At 62.1% G+C, this 6,446-nt stretch overlaps 1 long non-coding RNA gene across 1 annotated transcript; it reads right to left on the bottom strand.

Annotated features, from left to right (window-relative positions):
• Positions 1-2,589: 2,589 nt before the first annotated feature.
• LOC133239675 (uncharacterized) lies at positions 2,590-5,360 on the bottom strand. Its single transcript, XR_009733929.1, has 2 exons — positions 4,964-5,360; positions 2,590-2,861 (listed from the first exon to the last, which is right to left on the bottom strand). It is a non-coding gene; the product is annotated as an uncharacterized LOC133239675 (long non-coding RNA).
• Between the last annotated feature and the right edge of the window lie 1,086 nt (positions 5,361-6,446).

Here is a 6,446-nt window from a genome sequence, read left to right as displayed (position 1 = left end):
AAATCCCACGACAGAGGAGCCTGGCAGTTACAGTCCATCGGGTCGCAAAGAGTTGGACACGACTTAGCAACTGAACAAGTGTTAGGTTTCTAGACGTTGTATATCACTTTCCAAAGGTGTGTCTGTTGATTCACACACAGACTAGTTAAGGAACCAGGGAAGGCTGAGCGCCGAAGAACTGGTGCTTTCAAGCTGTGGGGCCGGAGAACACCCTTGAGAGTCCCTTGGACTACAAGGAGATCAACCAGTCTATCCTAATGGAAATCAACCCTAAGTATTCATTGGAAGGACTGAAACTGAAGCTCCAACACTTTCGCCACCTGATAGAAACAGCCGACTCATTAGAAAAGACCTTGAAGCTGGGAAAGACTGAGGACAGGAGGAAACGGGACGACAGAAGATGAGACGGTTGGATGGCATCACTGACTCAATGGACATGCTGCTGCTGCTGCTGCTAAGTCACTGCAGTCGTGTCTGACTCTGTGTGACCCCATAGACGGCAGCCCACCAGGCTTCCCCGTCCGTGGGATTCTCCAGGCAAAAACAATGGAGTGGGTTGCCATTTCCTTCTCCAATGCGTGAAAGTGAAACGTGAAAGTGAAATCGCTTAGTCATGTCCGACTCTTCGCGACCCCATGGACTACAGCCTACCAGGCTCCTCCGTCCATGGGATTTTCCAGGCAAGAGTACTGGAGTGGGGTGCCATTGCCTTCTCCCAATGAACGTGAGTTTGAGTAAACTCCAGGAGTTGGTGATGGACAGTGAGGCCTGGCATGCTGTGTGTTCATGGGGTCGCAAAGAGTCAGACATGACTGAGCGCCTGAACAACAACAAATGCAGTAAAAACACTGGAAGTTTGTAAGTAAGGACGTTTGGAATAATTGTGAGTTTTTAGAAACTCAGAAATAGATATAGAGTATGGACGTCACAAGAGTGGCGAGTCTCGGTGTGAAGAGCAGTAGAGCTCAGCCCAGCCCTGCTGTCCTGGACCCCAAGCCGGTGGTCCCCCCAGCCCATCGCCCCCCCAGCCCGTGGTACCCCCAACACGTGGTCCCCCCAGCCCGTGGTCCCCCCAGCCCATCGTCCCCCTAGCACGTGGTTTCCCCAGCCCATCGTCCCCCCAGCCCATGGTCCCCCCAGCCCATCGTCCCTCCATCCCGTCGTCCCCCCAGCCCGTGGTCCCCCCAGCCCATCATCCCCCTAGCACATGGTTCCCCCAGCCCATCGTCCCCCCAGCCCATGGTCCCCCCAGCCCGTGGTCCCCCCAGCCCATCGTCCCCCTAGCACATGGTTCCCCCAGCCCATGGTCCCTCCAGCCCGTGGTCCCCCCAGCTCGTGGTCCTCGCCTGGGCCTCCTCCCTGCTGGGCCTCCAAGGCAGCTCTGGACTCTCAGAACCCCTTTCCCTTGCAGTCAGCCCAGGGTGCCTCCTCCCTGATCTGGGTTCAGCAAATGTGTGCTGGTAAGTGAAGGCTACTCAGTTTGTAAGCCCTTCCGGGCCCAGCCCCTCCCGCCCCCATGCTGGGGAGCCTCAGTGGTGGGGCCCCGCCCCTGGCGACGCTTGAGGGTGCCGGTCCCCCGTGCCCAGCCTGAGGCTCCTCCCTGGAGCCCCCTGCGGGCTGGAGGCTCTGTCCGGCTTGCCCTGTCCCCCAAGGGGCCCCGGGAAGGAGCAGGGCTCACAGGCTCTAGGGCTCGGTCAGGGCCCTGCTGCCCGTGGGCACTGCCTGCTTCCAGAGTCTTCTGCGCACCAGGGGCTCCGAAGGGGAAACCGAGGCAGGAGGCTGTTGGTCCTCTCAGGCCAAGCAGAGCCCCCCTTCCTTCTCCTCCTTCCCCTGGGCCCCTCTGGCTCCTGAGCCCCACATGGACTGAACTCTGGGCTGCTGTGCCTTGGGGGGCCGTTCCAGGGGTTCTGGAAACGCTGGGGCCCCACGAGGAGGGGGTGGGAGATCCGGCCCCTCACCCCAGTGGCCAGGCTTGAGGGGCGGGAGCTGGGTCCGCGTCCGCAGGGGAGGCGAGGGAGCTGGGCTGGACGGGAGCGGTGAGGGTGCTGGCAGGGCCGCGCCTTCTGCAGCTTGGCCAGCAGAGGGCGCCCGCGCGCCGCCGCGGGTGCAGGACTGGGTGCTGGGTGCCCAGCGGGCAGCAGGGGGCCGCGGGCCCACCCTGGCTACCTCCTCTGGACGGGAGCCAGCTGGCACTTGACTGGGCTCTGATGACTGCTTCCTCCCACGTTCGGGGACCGGGCGGCCGCTTGCCGGCAGAGCCAGGAGGGTCCGGGGTCCCTCAGGCCTCCTCCCGGCGGCCCCCACGGGGGCTCGTGGCTTCCTGGCAGTGGCTGCAGGTCCCAGGACTGGCCTTTCAGCAGCTGCCCCTGCCCGCGTGGAGACAGGGCTTCCCAGCCACGCGGTGGCACTCAGCTCAGAGCCAGGAGGGTCCCTCCCGGAAGGCGGGGCTCCTGTAGGACAAACAGCTGCCCAGCGCCTTCTGCCCTCCCTGCGTCCCCGGGCTCCTCTTTCCGTCTCACCCCAGATACAGACATTTTCTTGTGTTCTCACTCTTTCTGTAACAAGCAACTTTTACAATACTTCACATCATTAAACGTTATAATTTATTTGAATAACAGACCGCCTAGGACAAAGCCCTAAGTTCCCGGGAGCTTTGAGCTCCTGTGGCTTAGGGGCCCTCCCAGCTGGGGTAGGGCCTGGGAGGCCCTGGAGGGGAGGAACACCCCAGAGCAGCGCGGTGGGGGAGCCAGAGCCTCCTTCTGCTTCCCATGGGGGAAGCAGGTCCTTCCCAGGACCCCGGACTCGGTGCTGGGTGCTCTGTGTTGGGGCTCCCGGCTCCTGGCATGGACCCGTTGCTTGTGCTGAAATCAGGAAGTTAACAGGCCATTTGTCTCCTGCCTCTGCTGGAGCGGCTGCTTGCCTTCTCCTGAGATCGGGGGCGGGGGCAGCTCCTGGGGTCCCGGGCTCCCCCACACCTGCACCCGCTTCCTCCAGGGCCCAGGACCTCTCAGAGCCCATCCTGTGAGGGGCTTGTGGCCCCAGAGACATCATCACCCTTGGTGAGGAGCAGGGTCCCAGGGTGGGGAGGCCGCTTCTGCCTGGGGGCCCCGCCCAGCCCAGCCTCCTAGCTCCAGCCTAGCCTTCCCTCTCCACATTCCTGGCCCCCCATCCACCTGTCTGCACAGGCCTCTAGGGTCAGGCGGCCCCACAGAACCGGCTCTTCTAGCCACCCAGCTTGGCTGGCCTCGCCCAGGCCCTGGGGCGCTGGAGCTGTAAGCTGCAGGGAGGAGGAGGCGGTTCTCCGGTCAGGATGGCGTCTGAGGCCTGTGTGAGGTCGCAGGCCGCTGGGACGGAGGTGCGGGCTGAGCCCTGGGCTGTGGCTCACATGCGGCTCCCATCCGGAGCTGCCTCCCTGACTCAAGCCTCCGCCCGGGGTTGAGGGGCCCCCGTCCCACACGCGGCCCCTCCGGCCCCCCTGGGCCTGCAGACGCAGAGCCTGCCTCGGGTCCTCAGGCCCAGGCCGAGCTGCAGACCCTGGGGACGCTGCCCCCTGCCCCCTAGTGTGACCTTCAGCACCCAGGTCCCCCCACCACGGAGGGCCTGCTCACGAGGCCCTGGGCTGGAGCTTTGCCCACCCCTCTTCAGGCCTCCGTTTCCCGCTTCCGCTTCCTCTCCTCCTCTTCCTCCCCCTGCTTCCTCCTCTCCCCCTTCCCCAACTCTCCCCTCCTCCCCCTCCTCCCTCTCTTACCTCCCTCCTCCTGCTCCCTGTCCACCCCTCCGCCTCCTCCCATCCCCTTTCATTCTCCCCTCCACCTCCTCCCCTCTCCCCCTCCCTCCACTCCTCCCCCTCCTTCTTCACCCCTCCCCCTCCTCCCCCTCCCTCTCCCTCTCCCCAATCCCCTCCCCCCTCATTTTCCCTCCCCCTCCCCCTCCTCCCCTCTCCCCCTCCTTCCACTCCTCCCCCTCCTTCCCCTCCTTCTTCACCCCTCCCTCTCCTCCCCCTCCCTCTCCCCAATCCCCTCCCCCCTCATTTTCTCTCCTCCCCCTCCCTCTCCCCTCCCCCGTTCCTCCCCTTCTTCCCCTCCCCTCCCTCTCTCCTCCCCCTCACTCCCTCTCCCCTCCCTCCCTCTCCCTCTCCCCTCCCTCCCTCTCCCTCCCCCTCCTCCCTCTCCCCTCTCCAGCTCCTCCCGCTGCACTTCCTCTGCTGCTCTCTCCCTGTGAGTCAGCAGGGAGCTGAGAGTTTCTCGGTGGTCAGTCTAGCAGCACCCCCTCCCAAGGCCTCTTTGCTTCCAGAATGCTCTGCACCTGAGGCTTCCTTAGCAGCTGACTGAGGGGGGCCACTGGCCCCACCCCATCCGACTCAGCCCGGCTTCTCCCTTGTGTGTGGATGGGCAAGCTGGAGTAGCAGAGAGCTGACCTCCGGGCCAGCCCCCCACCCACCCGCACTCTGCTCCAGACTCCAGCTGACCAGGGCCCCGGCCCGCGCCCACCCCCACCCCCTGGGAAAGGCCTTCCTGGGCTCCCCTCCCCTTGAGCCCCTCAGCTGGGGGCGGAGGGGGGAGGAGGGAAGGGAACAGAGGTAGAAGGGGCCCGAGTCCCTGTCTGTTTGGGGGCCTTGGCTCTTTGTCCCCTTGAGGACCACCCATCACAACAGCTCACAGCTCACGCTCTCCCTTGGGCCTCCCCAGGGCAGCTTCTGGGGCCTCTCCCCAGGGGCCCTCACGGCTGACACATCCCTGCCTGCAGACTGAAGCCCCAATCGCAGACATGAAGACAGGGCCAGCCTCTCAGCAGGGGGTGCGCAGTGGGGAAACCCCGACACAGAGGGTGACATGACACCCCCACTGCAGGGCACCTGGCCACCCCCTTAGACACCCACCCCCACCCCCCAGCCCACCCCCCTGTTTCCGAGGACTCTGGGGGCCTTGGGCACAACGCTGTGGGAACAGACCTCAAGTCTCACCTTCTCGGTCACTCAGAGAGCTCTCCCTACGACAGGTCACAAGGCTTCCTTTTCAAGCCAAAGCTTCCTTCCCGCCGGCCAGGCCTCCTGCAACTCTGGGCAGAGGCTGTGACGTCATAGGCGCCCCTAGAAGGGGGCCTGGCATCCTGCGAGCGGACCCCCTGAGCCCCAGCCTTGCTTCTGTTGATGGGTGAGGCAGGGTGAGCGCTCAGACGGCCCCGGGGGTAGGGGGTGACTGCGGGCTGAGACGAGGAGCAGAGGGTCAGGTCGGGGGCGGGGGCGCCAGGAACGAGGCACCTCGGACAGCCTTCCGGAGGCGCCAGCCCCGCCTGGAGGCCCTGGGGGCATAGCCAGGCCCCCACCCCGCAGCTCTGCCTCGGGAACTCCCTGACCAAGCTCTGGCAGCAGCTCATAAATATTCATTTGAAAATTAAAGTCGATTAAAGAACTAACTCACTGCTGATATTTGCAAATCATTTTTGTATTCACGCAAAACTACAGTGCTATCCCTGCTCCTGGTCTGAGGACTGGGGTCCCCTCTCCTGCCTGCCCCTGTGGACCCAGGTCAGCAAGCGGATCTCAGGGAGGAGCAGGGTCAGAACAATCGGCCTGGGTGAATGAGGTGGAAAAGAGCCAAAGGGATCTTCTAGAGCAACCCTGTAAGAACCACAGGCATTTTATCCCATTTTTTCAGATTTTTCAGGTCCCCTTCTGTACTTTTAAAATGTTTTATTGTGGATGTGTCCAACCACACACAAACTCTAGAGGGAGGCCTTTAGGTCCAAGCCCCACCGCCATGTTCTTGGCACCAGGTCGCACCCTCCAGTCGCTTGAAAGGGTCCTGAGTTCTTTCTTCTCACTCTCTTTCCCTCTCCTTTTCCACGAGCTCCTCCTGCTCGACGTTGTTGGGAAGGGGAACATTTCTACAGAACCTAAATGTTCAACCTTTGGGGGCTGGTTAAACATCTGGCTATAATCCAGCGGTGGCCCATGAACTCACTTAGGACAGAAACGCACACATGCCTACACGCATGGGCCGTGCCTGCACTTCCAACATCCCTAGAAGACAAGACCAGGGTTAACAGGGATTGTCTCGAGGTGTGTGAGCAACTGTTGTTCAGTCACTCATTCCTGTCTGACTCTTTGCGACCCCAAGGACTGCAGCACACCAGGCCTCCCTGTCCATCACCAACTCCCGGAGCTTGCTCAAACTCTTTTCCACTGAGTCGGTGATGCCATCCAACCATCTCACCCTCTGTCATCCCCTTCTCCTCCTGCCTTCAATCTTTCCAGCATCAGGGTCTTTTCCAGTGAGTCAGTTCTTCACATCAAGTGGCCAAAGTATTGGAGCTTCAGCTACAGCATCAGTCCTTCCAGTGAATATTCAGGGTTGATCTCCTTTAGAATGGACTGGTTGGATGTCCTTGCAGTCCAAAGGACACTCAAGAGTCTTCTCCAACACCACAGCCCAAAAGCATCAATT

Source organism: Bos javanicus, chromosome 26, assembly GCF_032452875.1.
Source record: "Bos javanicus breed banteng chromosome 26, ARS-OSU_banteng_1.0, whole genome shotgun sequence".
Classification (NCBI taxonomy): Eukaryota; Metazoa; Chordata; class Mammalia; order Artiodactyla; family Bovidae; genus Bos; species Bos javanicus.
This window is presented reverse-complemented; position numbering and strand designations above follow the sequence as displayed.